The sequence below is a fragment of the Molossus molossus genome, unplaced genomic scaffold (genome assembly GCF_014108415.1).
Source record: "Molossus molossus isolate mMolMol1 unplaced genomic scaffold, mMolMol1.p scaffold_m16_p_23, whole genome shotgun sequence".
NCBI classification, from domain to species: domain Eukaryota; kingdom Metazoa; phylum Chordata; class Mammalia; order Chiroptera; family Molossidae; genus Molossus; species Molossus molossus.
The window spans coordinates 2,167,026-2,187,415 of NW_023425359.1; the positions used below are offsets into that span (position 1 = coordinate 2,167,026).

Here is a 20,390-nt window from a genome sequence, read left to right on the forward strand (position 1 = left end):
ATGGTGCCATAATTCCCACTGAAGCTATCCTGCCAACATCAGGACAGACACGGGCTGACCCCCTCCTCCTGGGCTGAGGGGTGAGTGCAGGTGCCATGAAATGAAAACTCACCACGCACAGGCCTGTACACACTTGCACGCGTGTGCACACACAACCCCTCTTTCTGGTGCTTTGACTCCACTGCTTATGTGATTCCCATCCAAAGTTCTAGGAAAAGGAAGCTGTCCTGAGCACGGTGGAACAACCAGAAGCAGTTCGAGAGCTCCCCAGACCGGATCGATGAGGCAGTTTGGTTTCCTCCGGTCCCTGCACGGAAACACGCGCAGGTGAGGTTTGTACTGGAGGCAGCTCCAGCCCCATCTGGGCGCTCACCACCATGGCTGGTTTGCTGTGTTCAGGAGGTGAAAGTCATAGTCGTCATTTGTCGGAAGTCACCAGTCCCCTGCCCACGGTGTGTCAGCCAAGTTCCAAACATGCAGAGATGTCTGGGACTAAGCTAGTGTGGCACCCTTTCTAGGGAGCAAAAGAATGCCAGTACCTGAGACCCCCAGAATGCACCGTGCTCAGGCCCTGCGGCGAGGGCTTCCCATGCATTGGCCCGGACTCCGCATACGCCCTCTGACGCGATGACTGCCACCCTTCCCATTTCACGGACGGGGAAACACTTTAGCAAGACTAAGCAGCTGGCCCCAAGATCACCATCGAGTCGGTGATGGCGCTGGCACGTGGACAGAGCTGAGTGAACACGTGGCAGTGCCGAGGCTGGGAGGGGCTCGCTGCCTCAGGCGCCGACCCCTCCTGCTCTGATTCAGGGGCAGCCTGGGGGCCGTGCTGCCCAGAGACCACCTCCCAGGGCAGGGGAGAAGCACAGAGGCCTCTGGACAGCCCCAGACCAGAAAGCACGGAGGAGGGAGAGTGTGGGCATTTCTTCGTACCTGGCAACAAAATCTCCGTTCCCCGTTCTTTTTGGACCCCAGGTGCATTCAGCTGGTACACCTCAGTTCCTGGCCTCCTATCATATATCCAGACAGAGCCCATCTCTTGTTTTATTTTATATTCCCCCCTTCCAAATTTCCATTCTTTCCCCTGTAGGTTTGCACACTAACATGTTTGCATGCATGTTCTTGGATGTATGTGTATCTGAATGTATACACATATATGCTTGTTTAACATCATCCTGTGTGTGTGTTTAAGGTGCTGTGCTATCAATTCTTTAAAAAATATTTTTTCTTTATTGATTTAGAGAGAGAGGAAAGGAGAGGGAGAGAGAGAGATAGAAACATCGATGAGAGAGAACATCAATTGGCCGCCTCCTGCACCCCTCACTGGGGATGGGGCCCACAACCTGGGCATGTGCCTTGACCGGGAATCTAACTGGTGACCTCTTGGTGCATGGGTTGACACTCAACCACTGAGCCACACCAGCCGGGCTGTGCTACAAATTTTATTGTCTTTTTTCAATGTTTGTATTATGTTTGTAAATCTAGTTTATTACTTCTTTTTTTTTTTTTTTTCACCCTCACCCGAGGACATTTTTCCATTTTTTGTTCAGATAGAGTGGGAGGGAGAGAGAGGAAGAGAGAGAGAGAGAAACATCGATGTGAAGGGACACATCGAGTGGCTGCCACCAGCACGACCAACCAGGGCCGGGGACAAACTGCAACCGAGGTACATGCCCTTAGCGGGAACCGAACCCGGGTCTCTCCGTACCGCAGGCCGACGCTCCAACCGCTGAGCCAAACCGGCCAGGGCTAGTTTATTACTTCTGATGGTGGAGTGTTCCATCCCTGCCCCTCACTGCACCCCAGTGTGTGTGTGTGTGTGTGTGTGTGTGCACACGCACGCGCGCGTGCACACAGGAGCATGTGGGTGATATTTGTTTCCTGTCTGTGAGCACTAAAATGTATGTGTCATGAGAGCAGGGACTTTGTCTCAGTCACAGCTATGGCCCCAGCAATGAACAGTGCCAGCCTTCAACAGGCTTTTAATAAATATTTGTTGAATAAATGAGTGTGCATCTACCACATTTTGTCTTTTCTCTGGGGAGAGGTCGCTGCTCCCTGCTGCCACTGACTCCAGCAGCAGAATTTCTGGGTTGGGAGGTGGTCATATTTCATTAATATTCATACTCATATTAATATATAATTAGTTATATTGATATTTCACGCCCTCCTCTCTTTCCTTCCCTCTCTCCTTCCTTCCTTCCTTCCTTCCTTCCTTCCTTCCTTCCTTCCTTCCTTCCTTCCTTCCTTCCTTTCTTCCTTTCCTCTCTCTCTCTTCCTTTTTTTCTTTTTTTATATATATTACATTCAAAGCTTTCTCAGTCTGGCCCTGGCCGGTTTGGTTCAGCAGTTACAGCGTCAACCCACAGACCAAAGAGTCTCAGGTTCGATTATGGTCAAGGTCACGTACCTCGGTTGCAGTTTGTCCCCAGCCCTGGTTGAGGCCATGCGGGAGGCAACCAGTCAATGGGTCTCTCTCTCGCATTGATGTTTCTGTCTCTCTCCCTCTCCCTCCCTCCCACTCTATCTGAAAATCAATGGAAAAATATCTTCTGGTGAGGATAAAAAAAAAAGCTTTCTCAGTCTGAACGCTCACAGCTGCTGAACAGAAGGATATTTGTATACCTCCGTTGGCTATAGATGAGATCTTTCTGAAAGACGCTCCTGTTGAGATGCTGATATCCAGGAACTGAGGTCATATAATTTTTATTTATTTTGATTCAGCAGGCACTATTGGGGTCCCTGCTCAGTGAAAACGTCTGTGACAGGTGGGAAGGGGAGGGGACTCGAGGAGCAGGCCCTGTCCTCAGAGCAGGGGAGGGGCACACAGGAGGAACATGCCACGTGAGGGAGGGTGCGGCGGCCGGCGCAGTGTGTGCCTACCAGTCTGCTTAGAAACCGCTGGGGGCAGTTTCAGAGGAACCAGATATTTATAGTCCCACAGCATCTCCCCACAGATGAACATTAACATCATGTGCCTCCTGCATGACTCACTAAGGAGATATCACTTATGTAACGTTTCTGCCCAAAGTGCATAATCTGAACTGGTCATGAGGAACAAATCAGACGGGCCCAGCTGAGGGGCATCCTACAGACTGCGTGATCCGGCCCGAAACAGGCTGAGCACTATCCCAGCTGAAGCAGCCTGTGACCCAGGGTGGGAGCCCAGAGCAGGGGGAGTAATTGCTCTAAAGGATGTTATCCGGCCAGTCGGTGATTTGGATTAGTGATTAGTACAACATATTTGGTCATATGTTGTACTAATGTTAAATTTCCTGAATATGACAATTGCATTGTGGTTAAGAGAATGTTATTAGAAGTTAAGGGCAAAACTCTGCAACTTAATTCTTAAATGGTTTAGCAAAGCAACAATAATGCAGCATGTACGTAGAGAGAGAAAAAGGTAGCAAATGTGACAAAATATTAACAGTCTGTGGACCTGAAGGATGTACAGAATTCATTGTTATTTTCTTGCAACTTCTCTGTTAGTCTAAAGTTTGTTTAAAATAAAAAGTTTAAAAATGTGTTCTTGTGTTAAAGTCAGAGGTAGGGGCAGCATAAGAAAAATAACTCTCGGCAGATACGATGCTTGCGATGTGACAGGCATTTTATAGCTCTTAAGTAATTTAATCATCTCAGCCTCCAGATCAGGGTCATATTATTATTATCATCCCCACGGTGCAGGTGAAGAAACCAGGGCCCAGGGAGGGGAATTGTATTGACTCCCCCAAGACCGCAGCGCCAGCATGTTGCAGCGCTGGGATGTGAACCTGGGACCGTGGACTCCGAGAGCCACACCCTTCACTGCTGCTGTGTGGGGGTTAAAGCCAGGAGGCAGGGGTCAAATTCCCGGTTCACCTGGTTCTGTCAGGGCGACCATGGCCAAGCTACCAGCCTCAGTTGCCTTAAGGGTTTTTTACAAATGAGGGTTATAACAGCACTTACCTTATAGGGTTGTTTTGAGGTTAAGTGAGAAAGATTATGGTAAGGGCTCAAAGCAGTGCTTGGTGCATAATTAACATATTTTCATGCAGAACCTTCTGGAACCTGGGGCCAGAAGGTGGTTGTGCTTAAATTCCACTACCTAGAATTAGTGGGTGGCTGAGAGCAGTTAACCGGGTATTAATGACTGCAGAAGTGAAGCAGTTTTAGACAGAGGTTGTCACTGCAAAGCCCACCTAGAGCAAGATGGGCAGTCCTTTCATGGGAAGACTAGAAACCAGGACGGAACATTCCAGAATTCTTCTGACCTCCTTCAACTCCCAGGTCTTTCCTGGATTGTGCAGTAAATATTCATCTCCAGAACCACCACCTACATGGAATCCCAAAGGGAGGCAATTACCCAATAAGCACCATAGACAGGACATTCACTGTGGGGCCTGTGTACACTGACACAGCCCCTTGGTCAGAGTGCTCGGCTGTGCGTCTCTCTATGTCCACGTGGTTGTCATCTGCACACCACCAGGGTTCTTTTGTCCGAAACCCCACAGGCACACATGTAGTGGCACGGCACCCGGCCGGCCAGCTAAACCACTTGCTGCTCGGAGAAGCTCTTCTGTTGGGAACGACAGTCCCTACGAGTCCCTGTGACAACCACCCAGAGAACAGGAACTCTGCTATCTAAAGGCAGACAGGGCTGACGGACTATCTGTGACCACAGCTGTTCCTGCAGCGAGAGACGAAGCTGAACGGGGACGTTATGTGTGTGAGGGAGAGACGGAATAAGCAACCAGAAGTGAAAGCTCAAAGTTGGTGAAAGTGATGACCAACCCTAGTGGCTGGAGAGTTAGGTCAAGGGGTCCACAGAAAGGGAAAGCGTTGGAAACACTAAAAACAGCTCTTACATCAACAAAACTAGTCCAAACACGGCTAAGATCAGGTCAGAGCAAAGTGAACCCAGGAATCTGGGTTTGTTTGTTTTTTAATTTATTTATTTTTGTTACAGATATTTTTCCTTTTTCCCCCATTGACACCTTCCTTCTGTTCCCCCCACCCCCGCTCAGTATTGTTGTCTAGGTCCATTGGTTATGCTTATATGCATAAATTCTTTGGTTTATCTCTTCCCTCCTCCCCCCTCGCCCCCCCTCCCTCTGGAGTCTGTCAGTCTGAACCCTACTTCTATGTCTCTGGGTCTATTTTGTTCATCACTTTGTTTTGTTCATTATATTCCACAAATAAGTTAAATCATGTGATAGTTGTCTTTCTCAGACTGGCTTATTCTGCTTAGGATAATACTCTCCAGGTCCCTCCATGTCCTCTCAAAGAATAAGAGATCTTTCTTTCTTACAGCTGCATAGTACTCCATTGTGTATATGTACCACAGCTTTTTTATCCACTCATCTATTGATGGACACTTGGGCTATTTCCAGATATTAGCACTTGTAAATAGTGCTGCTGTGAATAGGGGTGCATATATTCTTTCTGGCTGTTGTTTCAGGCTTCTTAGAATATATTCCTAGCCCTGGCCGGTTTGGCTCAGCAGTTAGAGCGTTGGCCTGCGGTCCCAAGAGACCTGGGTTCAGTTCCCGCTAAGGGCATGTACCTCGGTTGCAGTTTGTCCCCGGCCCTGGTTGGGTCCTGCGAGTGGCAGCCACTTGATCTGTCCCTTTCACATCGATGTTTCTCTATTTCTCTTCCTCTCGCTCCCTCCCACTCTATTTGAACAAAAAAATGAAAAAATGTCCTCGGGTGAGGATAAAAAAAAATATAGGAATATATTTCATAAGTGGGATCACTGGGTCAAATGTCAGTTTCATTTTTAATTTTGTGAGAAAACACCATACACATTACTTCAATTTTTTTTTGTAGAGTATATTTTTTAAGTTTCAATGAAATAATTTAAGTATTAAAACAGATGGAATTTGAAGTATACTTTTCTTCAAGAGCTGCAGAACACAGCAAAAAATCATCTTTGTTGTGATGCAGTTTGTTCTTGACGGTGTCTTTTTGTCGTATAGTGTTTACAGTGTAAGTGGGAAAATTATTAGAACTCTTCGCTAACGTTAATATTTTTTTATTTGTATTTATTAATTTGTTTTTGTTACAGATGTTTCTCATTTTTCCCCCATCGACACCCTCCTCCCCTTCCCCCCGCCCCACCCCCAGCTGACAAGCCTCAGAGAAGGGGGGTTGGGGGGAGAGATAAACCACAGAACTTACATGCATATATGCATGACCAGTGAACATAGGCAACAAACCTGGGCCTTTTTGAAGCAACCGACTTCGCTAACCAGGACTGTACCTGTTTCTTCTCAGAGCGGGGAGGGCTGGGGAGCTCCTCGCAAGTGAGTGTGGGGGCGACCTGCGCAGGCGTGGTCCATGGGGTGGGTGTGGTGGGTGGTGGGGCGAGGTCGACGGGGTGGGGCGTGGTGGACGAGGTGGGTGTGGTGGTGGGGCGTGGTCAACGAGGTGAGTGTGGTGGTGGGCGTGGTTAACGGGGTGGGGCGTGGTCGAGCGGCTAGAACGCGGTAGGAGGGGTGGGCTTGGCTGGAGGGGCAGGGCGAGGCTCAGGTACCCTACGGAGGAGACCAAACCGAAAGGGAGGCTTCGGGTAATGAAAACCTGGGGTCATTTTAGCATGGGTTTAAATGATCTTTAGGTGGCTGCCAGTGACATAGGAAATGCCCTCTGTGACTTGATATAACACTATTTTGTTGAATTCTAACATGATGGCTTAGCTGCCCTTTGCCTCCATATTGCCCATGAACTGTGACCTCAGCTGAGTCTGGAGTCTTCACATTGTCAAGGTCGTGTAAACAGCCCCGAGCAGGAGGAGCCACAGGTGCCACTTCCTCCTGAAGGTGTGTTGACTCTTTGTGTTAAATGCACCGTCACAGCCCTGGTGCCGTAGGACGGCTTGTGTTCATAAAGAGTGTTTTGTCGAGGAGGTTGAGTGCCCTAGAAGGAAGTTGCTCAATTTAAGTAGAAACCAAACCCTAGCTTTGGTTTCCTCTGGAAATTCTGCACTAACTGCTTCGCTATAAGTAGTGAACATGGGCCCAACCCAGGCCTCAGTTGGACCCGCCAAAGCCAGTGCGGACAGACACCAAACTGCCATCTGCCATCCTGGTACTCGGAGAGTTTGCCTTTGAAGGACCCACCCAGTCAAGGGTTCTGGATATTTCTCTGAGTCTCCTGTGGGTGGAAGGGAAGGAAGGGGAGGAGGGAAGATGAGGGCTTGGCTCAGGACAGCTTCACTTTCATCTCTGGCCCATTAACAGGCCCCCATTTGAAAGGGACCATTGTTGATAAAAAGAGTTAACACCCAGATTGGTCTTTGCCATCTCACTGATGACACATGAAAATCCAGGGAGGTTGTGACTGGCCCAGGATGTGCGTTCCTGTCCAGGACCCACCACCCAGGGACACTGCAGACTGCAGAGCAACAGGTGCTGCTGACAAGCCCCCGTCCCCCGCAGATGGGCACATTGACAACAGATCAATCACTCGGTCGTCTCTTGACTCTGAGAGGCAGAGAGGGTTTAATTCATGTTGAATCTCACACAAAGAGCTTATGCTACACTTTAAGAGACATGACACATGTTCAAAACGTAAATAGCAGAGCAAACCCAGGAGGGTGGAGGGTGCGAGTCAGTGCCGTGGAATCAGAGGAGGGAGAGAGTGCTTCAAGGAACCTGGGTGGGAAGGCTTCCTGGAGGAGGTGAGCCCGATGCTGAGCCTTGGAGGACACATTCCAGCCACACAAGTCGGGGGGCAGTCTGGGGATCCCACGAGAACTGTGTCAGCAGCAGAAATGGAGGGCTGTGTGAGGACATAAGGGGGAACCCTGGTGTGGGGGTGTGTTCACAATGGGGGAGATGCCTGGCCCCCCAGCTTGCCCAGCTTCACCCTGTCACCTGACTGATCTGCAAGTCCCAGTAAGGCAGGATCCCGCTGACCCCCAGAGCTGGGTCCTCGGATCAGACTTTGCTTGTCCTGCCCCCACCGGCCTTATCACTGCTCACTGGCCTGGATATGGAGTCCCAACCTTCCAATGGCCACCAGCATTGTCTTGCTAAGAAGCCAGTGTTACCACGTCTTCACTCCACTAAGACCCAGGCACCCCACTGTCTGTAGGGTACGTCCACGCTCTGCCCAAGAATGGCCCCCATTTGCCGTTGCTGGATCATCCCCCGTTACTGACCCTCATCCTCTAAGGCTGAAATCAGGGTTCAGGAAGGGCAGCCCTGGGCCGAGCAGGCTGCAGTGATCACAACGATGGAGGTTTCACGTACTTAAAAAACCTGCTTTGATGTTAAAACCCAAAAATAACAAAGTAAGTCAGGAAGAAAAAAAAAAGTTTAACAATAATCCCATGACGTCAATACAATCAATTAAATTATTTTTTAATTTCCCTTCCAGTCTGTTCCCTTTTGTCTTGTGATGGTCAATTTTATGTGTCAACTTGACCAGCTAAGAGATGAACAGATAGTGGTGAAACATTCTTGGGGTGTGTCTGTGAGGGTGTTTCAGAAAGAGGTCAGCATTTACATCAGCATAATGACTAGACTGCCCATCCACCGAGGGCCTGAATAGAACAAGAAGGCCCAGGAAGGGCAAATTCTCTCTCTGTTCTCAAGCTGGGATGTCCACCTTCTCCCTGTGGCCATCAGCCTCCTGGTCTTCAGGCTCCCGGTTGGGACGAGAGCTTTCCTGGGCCCGCAGCCTGTCAGGAGCGGCTGTGGGCTTCTCCACATCGCACAGGCCAGTTCCTCATCACAAACCTCCTTCTCAAATCACCTTAAACTTGTTGTACACCTTAAAGCGACAGTGTTATGTGTAAACCATATCTCCTTCCACACATCTATATAGGTCCTCCTGGACCTGTTGCTCTGGAGGACCCTGAGTTACAATACATGTCTGTAGACGCAAATAGGTTTCTTTATATATGATGTAGAAATGGAAAATCTAAATTGTTGAGAAGATATCTTTGCATTGCTTCCCAGGATTCCGCACACAATGGACGATTAATAAGGAAACTCAGGCAGACTGTCGGGCCGACTGTCGGGCCGACTGTCGGGCCGACTGTCGGGCCGACTGTCGGGCGGACTGAGGAAGCTTCTGAAAGGCAGCGTCACCACCTCAGCAGCAGCCTGTCGAGAAGGAGGCTGCTGACCACGTCTCCCGCCACGGTTCCCACCTGAACACACTTCCCGCCCTTCCCTGCACCTCTCACCCTGCCCGGAGCTACTGGCGGAGCGTGCGGGCTGCCTGCTGCCTGCCGCCGGGGCTTGCTGGCCTGTGGCCTGTGGCCCCCGCCTGGGACCCGGCCGTGCAGCTTGTACTGACAGTGCATGCTGCGCCCACGAGCAAACATTGTCCAGCTGTCTTGGGAACAGCCAGCAGTTGTGATTGTGTCACAGCCTTTGCTCAGTTCCTGTGGAGAACGGCCTGTTAGGTAATGACCCATCCCGGAGGGAAAACACGCCCCTCAAACGGCCGAAGTGAACTATTGCCACATCCCGCCAAGCCCACAAACAGCTCTTCTCTGCAGAACAAGCTCAACTAACTAGAAAGAGTCTAAAATGCCTTTTGTAGCTTTTGAAGCAATGGAGACTGTGGCCTCAGGGACACACCGAGATGGTGAAGCGTGAGCAGAGCTCCAGTGGACGGTCGGGCTGGGGAGCGGGTTGGGGAGCAGGCTGGGCACCTTCTGGAGGCAGCCCCTTCCCACACAGCCTTTCTTGTGCCAGGAGGGTGGGCTTCGGAAGGCGACAGTGTCAGGGACGGTCTCCGAGGAAGGCAGTGCTGGGGTGGGGCTCAACGCCACATGAACTGAGGGGGAGTCGTCTCGAACCCTGAGACCTGAAGAACCAAGTTAACCTGTGACAGGTTGGACCTCTTCAGCCTCCTCATAAACTCACAAACCAGGGGAGGCAAGAAAGTCAGATCCCTTACACACCGTCACTGTTACAGGGTGTGCACACACACAAGAACGAGAGTCCGATCCCTTACACACCGTCACTGTTACAGGGTGTGCACACACACGCACACACACATGCACACACACAAGAAAGAAAGTCAGATCCCTTACACACCATCACTGTTACAGGGTGCACACACACACGCACACACACAAAAAAGAAAGTCAGATCCCTTACACACCATCACTGTTACAGGGTGTGCACACACACAAGAACGAGAGTCCGATCCCTTACACACCGTCACAGTTACAGGGTGTGCACACACACACACACACAAGAACGAGAGTCCGATCCCTTACACACCGTCACTGTTACAGGGTGTGCACACACACGCACACACACATGCACACACACAAGAAAGAAAGTCAGATCCCTTACACACCATCACTGTTACAGGGTGCACACACACACGCACACACACAAGAAAGAAAGTCAGATCCCTTACACACCATCACTGTTACAGGGTGTACACACACACAAGAACAAGAGTCAGATCTCTTACACACCATCACTGTTACAGGGTGCACACACGTACACACACATACACACAAAAAGAGAGTCAGATCACTTGCACACCATCACTGTTACAGGGTGCACACACACACACACACACAAGAAAGAGTCAGATCTCTTACACACCAGTGCTTTTACAGGGTGTACGCGCATGTGCACGCACACCACACACACACTGTGCTAGGCTCAGTTGTGTCCCCTTAATATTCATATGTTGAAGTCCTAACCCCCAACACCTCAAAATGTGACTGTATTTGCAGAAAAGGCCTTTAAAGAGTTGATTATGGTGAAATAAAAGCCTTATGGGTGGACCCTAATCCACTAGGACTGGGGTCCTTATACGAAGAAGAGATTGGGACACAGACAGGCACAGAGGGGAGAGCAGGGGAGGACACAGGGAGAAGACGGACGTCTACACGTCAAAGAGAGAGACGGCAGAAGCAGCCAGTGCTATGGACACCTTGATCTCAGACTTGCAGCCTCTGAACTGTGAGAAAATTAATCCCTGTTGTTTAAGCCACCCCATCTGCGGTGCTTTGTTCTGGCAGCTCGAGCTGACAAATTACACCCACTCACATTCACACGCTTACATATTGTCACACTCACACCCACAAAATACTCTCACTCATCCTCTCACACACCCACACATCACCCACACACTCACTCCCCTCACGCACTTACACAGCGTCTTGAGCCCAGAGCTTTGGGCTGCAGCGGCTCCGGCCCACCGAGGCCTATCTCTTCCTCAGACGGGCCTGCGCTCTCTGTCAAGTTTGTTCCCCTCGCTGGACCCTTCGGTCCTCCTGGCCTTTGCCTGGAGTCTGGCTTCTTGCCTCCTGACTGCCTGGGGGCCTGGCACTTTGTTCTCCTGTCTGCCGACCTGGGCCTGGACCAGGCTGGGGGGCCTACACTGCTGACCATGGGCAAGGAGCAAGCACTCTGACCTCAGGCTTCTGCTCTCTAAAACCCACAGCTGAAGCTAGCACAGCAGTTCTAAGTGTGGTCCCAGACCAGCAGCATCTGGGTCACCTGAAACCTGTTAGAAACACACATTCTCAGACCCATGAAATCAGAGCCTCTGGGGGGCGGAGCCCAGAAACCTTCCTCTGAATATGCCCTTTGGATAGCTCTGATGCAGACGACAGTTGGAGAGCCACTGACCTGGACCATGTCTGAAATTCCTCCCAGATATGCTGTAAGCAGTCTGTGCGAAATTATGATGCATATTATCTATAAAATGCCTTCCACGTGCCTGGCCCTTTCCCAACATTATCTCTACAACAACTCTTTAAAGCAGATATCATTAAAAGTATTTTCCAGCCCTGGCTGGTTTGGCTCAGCGGTTAGAACATCAGCCTGTGGATCAGACTCCCGGGTTCAGTTCCCGCTAAGTGCATGTACTTCGGATGCAGTTTGTCCCCGGCCCCGGATCGGGGTGTGCGGGTGGCAGCCAGTCGATGTGTCTCTCTCACATGGATGTTTTTCTCTCTCTCTTCCTCCCTCTCTCCCTCCCGCTCTATCTGAAGATGAATGCAAAAGTGTCCTTGGGTGAGGATTAAAAAAAAGAGAGAGAGAGAGAGAGAATAAAAAAGTATTTTCCAGATGAGTGAAATGAGGCCCAGAGAGATTAAGTAACTCCCCAAGCGACACACAGCTGGAGATGAGCAGGGGCGGATTTGAGCCAGAGTCCCTCCCTGTACTATGTCTCCCACCCCACCTGGGCTGCCACAGTCACAGGTGCCTGGCCCGCTGTCGGGCCTAAATGTGCATCATTTTCTGGTGGTCCTTCAGCTCTCTTCCACTCCCACCCGTCCAGAGCTGAACCTGCCTCCTTTTGATTCCCAGGTAGTGGGCAGGAGGGCATCACGCTCCCACTCACCCCACACCCCCCAGGAGCACAGGGGTTTGTCTCTGTGTTCACTGCCTGGTCCCTGGCCCCACACTGAGGAAGCACCTAGCCAGTCCCTGCTGACCGCACGGATGCATTCGTCTCCCATTTACCAGACTCTGTCTTGGCGGCAGCTTCACTGCACCCACGCTCCCCATGTGCTCCCACTCCGGCCTGCAGAGAGGCCAAAGGCAGGGGGGGGTGGGGGGGGGTGGCAGGACGGGGCGGGGAGTCATGGGCAAGAGAGGAGCCCAGAGCGATCATCTCACCGCCAAGGCCTGTGAGAGAGAATCCAAGCTCAGGCTAAAGGAAAAGTATCATAAATTGGAAATAGGGCCTGAGAGCTGATCATGGATGTTTTTCAAATTCCGGATGAGGTCTGCTTACAAAAAGTATTATTTGTGTTGAGCTCAGGAAGGTCACTGATGTGGCCATAGATGACTCCCAGCCCTGACCGGCCCTGTGAGTCTGGACCTGACCCAGCTGAAGGGCTGTAGGGCTGTAGGGCTGCCTTATGGACAGGGCCCCCTGGGCAGCACCCACAGACACAGCCCGGGGGCTCGGGGGCTGGACCTTCACCTAAGGGATGCCCGGTGCCAGGTTCAGTTTCATTTCTGTCCTTAGAGCGGTCCTCAGCTTCCGGAGAATGCATTCTGCATAATCTCACACGCAGTGTGACTTAACAAGATGTCATTGCAACATGACCAGCTGAGGGCCAGGTTACGGTGAAGTCCTTTTTCCTCCCCCCCACCACCCCCCGCCCAGAGTAGACTTTGTATTTCAAGTTGACCAGGTGAAAAGGTTGAGGGAAAGAGACCCAAGTCTGTCTGTCTGTCTCCTTGGCTGAGGGCCACTTGGATTTCCATGCATGGTTCACACAAGCCCCAACTGGCTAATGTCACAAGAGTTCTGAGTGTTGGGATATAAAGAAAGAATAACAATGGAAAAGTGTTGGGGTCTGTTTCTTTAAGGGAGAGAAAGACTATTTCCTTCCCCCAAGAACCCTGGGGATAGCTGGTCTGGTCATGTGACATTTACTAGTATTTTTTTTATCCTCACCCAAGGACATGCTTTTATTGATTCTAGAGAGAGAGAGAGGGAGAGGGGTTGAGAGTGAGAGAAAAACATGGATGTGAGTGTGAAACACTGACCAGTTGCCTCCTGCACATACCCCAACTGGGATCGAACCTGCAACCTGGGTGTGTGCCCTGACTGGGAATCAAACCCTGACCTTTCGGTGCACGGGGCGATGCTCCAGCCAACGGAGCCACCAGGCCAGGGCTAGTATCAGTTCTCTTCTGACTCTGGAAACTTGTTACTGGAAGGAGCTTGGTTAAGAGCTGGAAATGTTTAGGGTCTTGCCCTCTTCCAAGAGACCAGCAAGCCTGTGCCAATGTCTGTGTGCTCCCAGAGGACCCCCAACTCCTCGTCTTCACCTGCGCTCGGCCCCTCTTTGCTTCCGTCAGTGGTCTGGTGACCCGGCCCAGCGTTCAGCAGCCTGGGCTGGGCTCGCCGCTCTCTGTGCTGCCATTGTGCTCAAACCCATTCAGGCAGCAACAGAAATGGCCCTCAGCCCCTGTGCAAAGGTCACCCTGTGTGTGAGGTTGACGGATGACATCCACGGAGGGCCCCCTCTCCACCAGAGGCCTTCCCGTAGGAAGGTCTGTCTGCTGTGGATCCCCGTTCCCAGAGGACAAGGTTGGAATGACAGCAGGGAAGGCCAGGGAGGGACCTGTCTTCTGATTCCTTTTACCTTCCTTAAAGCCCAGTTAATAAATGACAACCCTGGGTCCTAGACGAACCGCCTCGGTGGGACCCAGTCATGGAGAAGGGAAATTGTCCTGTGATGGATTTTCTGGGCACTGGCAGAAGCCATGTGACCAGAATGACCCAGCTTTTCTGTTCAGGCTGCGACCCCGGTAGGTAGGGGCACATGTGATATGGCTGGGTTCCCCCCCTGAGCGCTGTGCACACCCACGGAGAGTAAACACAGGAGTTAGTGCCTCCTGCCCCGGTGACTTCTCTGCTTGTGAAACAAACAAGATGGTTCGCTGGGAATTTAATATTTGTGTGGGATAAAGGGGTCAAAAGGTACAAACTTCCAGTTATGTAATAAGTAAGTCATGGGATGTAATGTTACAGCTTGGTGACTACAGTGAACAATCCTGTACTGTATGTTTGAAGTTGCTAAGAGAGTAGGTCTTAAAAGTTCTCATCACAAGAAAGACACATTCGTCACCATGGTGCTGGATGCTAACTAGACTCATTGTGGCGACCATTTCACAATTTATACATATATCATATGTTGCACACCTGAAACTAATATAATGTTATATGTCAATCATATCTCAATGAAGCAAAAAATTTTAAATAGCTGTGAAGTTTTGACAGTATATATAAGCATGGGTGAATCTTTGTGTGGTGAATGAATAAAATAATATGGCAAAGCAAGACTAATCACTAAATGCACACTAAAACCCCTAATTCCCCGAGAGGTGTCTTTTACGCTTTCCAAAGGTATCATTGATGATGATAAACTGCCCTTTGGCAGAGATCAGTTTTATCTTTGCTTAAACTCCAAATGTGAAAGTCAATTCTAAAACACTGAACGTGTAACCAGCAACTTCTAGCTCTTTGAAGCAGAGGAAGTATTCCCCGTGCAGCACGGGCACAGCAAGGGCAGGAGGGGCGGGGCTCATAGCTGGAGGTCGTAGCATGCAGGTGAAAACTACTAAAATACTGACTCTGAGCATGTGACCAGCTTCTAGCCCTGGATCTGAACCCCTCCTGGGTCAGGGTCCCTGAGGAGGGAGGCCCAGGTCTGAACCCCGCCTGGGTCAGGGTCCCTGGGGAGGGAGGCTCAGGTCTGAACCCCTCCTGGGTCAGGGTCCCTGAGGAGGGAGGCCCAGGTCTGAACCCCTCCTGGGTCAGGGTCCCTGGGGAGGGAGGCCCAGGTCTGAACCCCGCCTGGGTCAGGGTCCCTGGGGAGAGAGGCCCAGGTCCGAACCCCTCCTGGGTCAGGGTCCCTGGGGAGAGAGGCCCAGGTCCGAACCCCGCCTGGGTCAGGGTCCCTGGGGAGGGAGGCCCAGGTCCGAACCCCTCCTGGGTCAGGGTCCCTGGGGAGGGAGGCCCAGGTCTGAACCCCTCCTGGGTCAGGGTCCCTGGGGAGGGAGGCCCAGGCAGCCCCTCCCAGCTGCGCAGGCCCCCAAGCCCGCTCCGCTTTGCTCAGGCTGTTGTTTCATTTCCCACTTTCCCTTTCAGGCCACGGCCAAGGGCTCCGAGTACGACCATGGCTACTGAGCCTTTCCACCGAGCCTTCCAGAACACAGCCCTCCTCACCATACAAAACATCAATTTCCCCTAAGATGCAGACATTTCTTTTGGAACGAGGTGAGGTATACAAATATTTGTTCATTAATACAATTATTTGTCCAAGAAAAACTTAAGCCAACGTCCCTCTGGGCAGGTGGTCTCATTTGCAGGTGATCACCCATCTGCCTGTATTTAGGGCCATGGTGTCTGCCAAGCAAAATGCCCCCTCAGAGAACAGGCAGGAGCCAGGCTGTTCCCTCGCCAGGCCTGTCACCCACACAAGGCTCACAGCTCCCAAGGTTGCTGGGCTTCCTTGCAGGTCTTCTGCTGCATTTAGTCTATCAAGCTTGGTTGGGCGAGGAGCCTGCCAGCCCCACGGTGGCCTCCACGGCGCCGGGCAGGTGCAGCCAGACCCGTGGCTCGGCTGTTTTCCTTTAGCAACGCCCTGTACGTAGTGGCCAATGCAGCCCCCACCCCTAGATCCCAGCCAGCGGACAGCCGTTGCAGGACAGGGTCCTTCTGGTCCGGGAGGCTTGGAGAGCCAGCACCCCCTGCACCGCCCCTCGAGACGGGTCTCCTTGTTGACCTGCAATCAGCCCTAAAAGGGCAAAGTGGCCTCTGCTACGATGGCCCTTGGGTGGCAGGTGGTCCAGCCACCCGCCATGGTCCGGCTGCTCAGTACGTCATATTTTGTGACATTCGACCCTCCTCCTGCTCCATCCCCCGGCCCCAGCCAGGCTGCCCAGGCAGGGGCGAGGCACGGCTGACGGCTGACGCATGGAGAGACGCGGAGTCCTGGGGCGGAAACAGTGGGAGCCACGCAGGGATGGGGGAGCGAGGGCTGTGTGGCCAGAGGCAGCGAGCCGTAGCCCTGAGCTCTGCTGGCTGAACTTGCCCGGGGCACCTGCTCCGGCAGCCACAAGGCTTTCTGTTCTTTGCATTTTCTTTACCAGAAGGACCCCAAACCAGACCCTGATAGTTCTTCCCTGAGTTTTTAGAGTCTGTTAGGAGATAACAGCAGGCCTCCTTCACGACACCTCAGAGACCCAGACCAAGCTGGATCACACTGGTCCCAGGGGCTCGCCCAGGCTCAGATCCCAGCAAGTGGATCCAACTGACCCCACCAGGTGGCCAGAACCAAAAGTTGTGTCTGGCCAAACCTTTGTGTGCAGACCCAGTCCTCACGGCCAGTATTCAGAAGCGAGGGGTACTGAGCACCTGGATCCCGCCCCACCGACCCAGCCAACCTGGACTTCCTTTATGCTTTCTCTCACCTTCCCCATTCCTGCCCTAGGTGGCCTGTTTCCAAGACTGTCCACTGCAGACTCCCTGATTAGAATACATGGATATGTACAGTTTCCCCTTGCTCTCGCCCTCTAAACGCACTCCAGGTCTTTGTTCCAGGGGGTGATCTGAGCCTCCTCGTCTGGCTGCCTGGCGGGTGAACCCTCTTCTCTCAGACGTTGCTTCTCTGCGTGACGGCCGTGGAACCACCGACTTTGTTCGGTGACAAAATTCTGCCAGTGGTGCTGGGTATTCTGTTACCACGAGTTGAATTGTCCTCCTAGATTTGTCTATGAAGTCCTGAGCCCCGGCACTTAGAGTGAACCTTATCTGAGATAGAGTCTTTGTAGAGGAGATCAGGTAAAGATGAGGTCCCAGGTGAAATGTGGACACAGACACGCGCGGGAGAACTCCACACGAGCAGGGGCCCCAGAGTGGAGGGAACATCCCTGACGACACCTTCAGCTCAGACTTCTGGACTCGGGAGCTGGGGAAAAGCCATCTGTGTACACCACCCCCGCTGTGTGCTCGTTCCGCCGCCCAGGACGCTGGCCGGGGATGCTCTCGACAGCACAGCACCCCGTCTTTGCGGACAATCCCAGCACTTGAATCTCCAGTCCCCAAATGAAACCTTTGATCTTACGTTTTGTTTCATGTTGTTTTAACATTTCAGGACAATCATATGTCAGTTCCCTACTGTTACCATCTGTATCAGGGTGGGACATGAGTGACAAGGGACAAGGCGATACATACGCTGTTCTGAAGTCCACAGTTCACAGTCGGGTTCACTCGTGCTGTTGTGTGTTCTGTGGGTTTTGTCCCGTGTTTAAAAACACCATTACAATACCATACACAGCGGCCTCGCTGCTCTGCCTATTTGTCCCTCTCTCCCCACAAACCTGAAAACACACTTTTTTTTTTCAACTGTCTGCATAGTTTTTCCTTCCCAGAATGTCATCAAGTGGAAATCATACAGCATGTAACCTTTCCAGATTCGCTTCGTCCACCTGGTAGTATGCATGTATTTCCGCCACGTCTCTTCCTGGCTCGATAGCTCGTTTCTGTTTAGTGTGAATAATACGCCTTGTCCGGATGTACCATCGTTTATCTGTCCCCCACTGAAGGACATCTTGGTTGTTTCCAAGGACATATTGGTTGCTTTTGGCAATTATGAATGAAGCTGCTATAAGCATCTGTGCGCAGGTTTCTGTGTGAACGTGTTTTCCACTCCTCTGAGTAAATACCAAGGAGTGTGGTTGCTGGATTGTATGGCAAGAGTGTTTGTAGGAAACTGCCAAACTGTCTTCCAACGTGGCTGCACCATTTGCATCTACAGCAGCAGCGGAGGAGAGTCCCGGGGCTCCCCGTCCTCAGCGCCTGCTGGTGCCGGCGCTCTGGGCTGGGCCGTTTGCATGTGTGCGGTGTCTCACCACTGTTTTCGTCTACAGCTCCCTGCTGCATGTGCTGTTGACCATCTTTTCATATGCTAGTGGCCACCCGCACATCTTGGCTGAAGTGTCTGTTTAGAACTGCTGCCCTGTTTAAAATCAGGCTATTTGTTTTCTTACCGGAGAGTTTGAAGAGTTCTTTGTGCATTTTGGAGACCAGTCCTTTATCAGATGTGTGTTTTGAAAATATTTCCCCCCATCTGTGGCTTGTCTTCTCATGTTTGTAAGCCTGCTCTGTTTCCGGACCGTCGGGAGGGCCAGCAGGACAGACACCAGTGTCCTCGGGCTGTGCTGCGTGTGAGACACCCATCCCCTGGCCCACACTCGCTGGGCTGCAGGCTGACTGTGGGGCCACATCCAAGCAGCGGGAGAGAGTTTCAGCTGGAGGAACATTCATTTTGGGTGGGAATCTGTCAGCTTCCGTTGCATTCACTCCATCTGCCCCTCCATCAGCATTTCGGGTGTACTCGTTATGCACCCTGCATGATTCTAGGCGTTCGGAAAGCGAAGGTTAGTGAGACAGAGTTCTCGCCTTCAAAAACCTCACAGGCCAGTCTTGGAAGTGGTCAAAGAAATAGGTCATTTCAGTGCAGTGTGAGAAGTACCCGGCAGAGGGGAGGGCGGGTGAATGGGGATGAGGATGGCTGTTGGGTGGGGACCATAACAGAAGGAAGGAGAGTCAGAGTGAAGGGCTCACCAATTCTGTAGTCTCCAGGGGCCCTGAGGTAGCAGCAGGGAGCAGCCCTGTCCTGCTGAGCCTTTGCAGGTAAGCCCAGGAGCATCCCACCCCCAAAAAGCAGAGAGAAGGTGGCCCTCCCCCTACCCTACTCTTACTGTCACAGACACAGCTTCCTCTTTGCCACTTTCATTTGGTGCCTTCGTCCCCAAACAGGAACTGCTGCAGGGCCCCTGGGTGAAGCAGCTGGGGAAGGGTGAGTGGCCTGCATGTCCAGAGGGACCATCTACAATGTCAGGTTGAGGACCGCAGCTACGCTTCACGAACGTCAGCCTCCTAGAGGACCTGGGGCGCCACTGTGCAGGTCTGCGCCTTCAGTGTGTGTCTTCCTCTCCTGCCCTCACCCTGCAAGGTGCAAGCACACGATGACCCCTGCAAGGTGGAATGACTCCAAAGTCACCACAGCTGTGAAGGGGAAACAAGGCACTTCCTATTATCAAGTTTCTGCAACTGGCAACAAGGGGAAAATCTTCCTCCAGCTCCCTCTCAACCTGAAATTCTTTTCATTGTAAAGGTGATGCATCCTAGTGACAGTAGAGGGGGACCCCCAAAGAAAGGCGAGAGTCCTTCTTGCTAACCCTGCTCCATGTGACCCTCCCCAGAGAGAACCACAGTGAAGAAATCCGTTTCCTGCCAGGCCTCCCTAAGTGCAGACACACATCTGCCTTTGGTTGTACACAAATAGGTTGTAGGACAGTTTCTGTGGCTTCCTTATGTCTACTTTTTGGACATATTTCCAGGTTACTATAGATAACCCAATCTCCCTTTTGTCTTTATCACTTGTTTCTTTTTGAAGGCAACTGATTAGGCCACAGACACGCCCGAAGCTCTAAGTGGGGGCTGTCAGGCGCCTTCGCAGTGCGAAGGGGCGACAGCGCGGGGCGGAAGCCCCGGGAGACAGCCGTGCTGGAACTCCAGTGGCTCCAGCCAGCTGTCCTCCCCGGCTTCCTGACCTGTATCGGTTCAGAAACCACATCTGTAAAATGCAGGTTCTACACGACTTAGGCTACCGGCCAGAGCATAATAGTTGCTGAAGTAATGTAGTTCTTATTTTTGTTTTGTCCAACTTTTGTTAGTTTTATTTTTCTTTAATTAAAATTTTTTAAAAATTACAGTTCACTTTCAATATTATTATTTTTTAAAACTGATTTTAGAGAGCGAGAGGAAGGGAGAGGGAGAGAGAAACATTGATGGGAGAGAACTGTCAATCAGCTGCCTCCTGCAAGCCCTCTACTAGGGATCGAACCTGAAACCCAGACATGTTCCCTGACCAGGAATCGAAC

The 20,390-nt window shown here is 51.6% G+C and overlaps 1 long non-coding RNA gene across 1 annotated transcript; it reads left to right on the top strand.

The window, feature by feature from the left end:
• The first annotated feature begins 6,186 nt into the window (after nt 1-6,186).
• On the top strand, nt 6,187-20,165 carry LOC118640786. Its single transcript, XR_004961442.1, has 3 exons — nt 6,187-6,287; nt 15,589-15,717; nt 19,264-20,165. It is a non-coding gene; the product is annotated as an uncharacterized LOC118640786 (long non-coding RNA).
• Nucleotides 20,166-20,390: the final 225 nt, after the last annotated feature.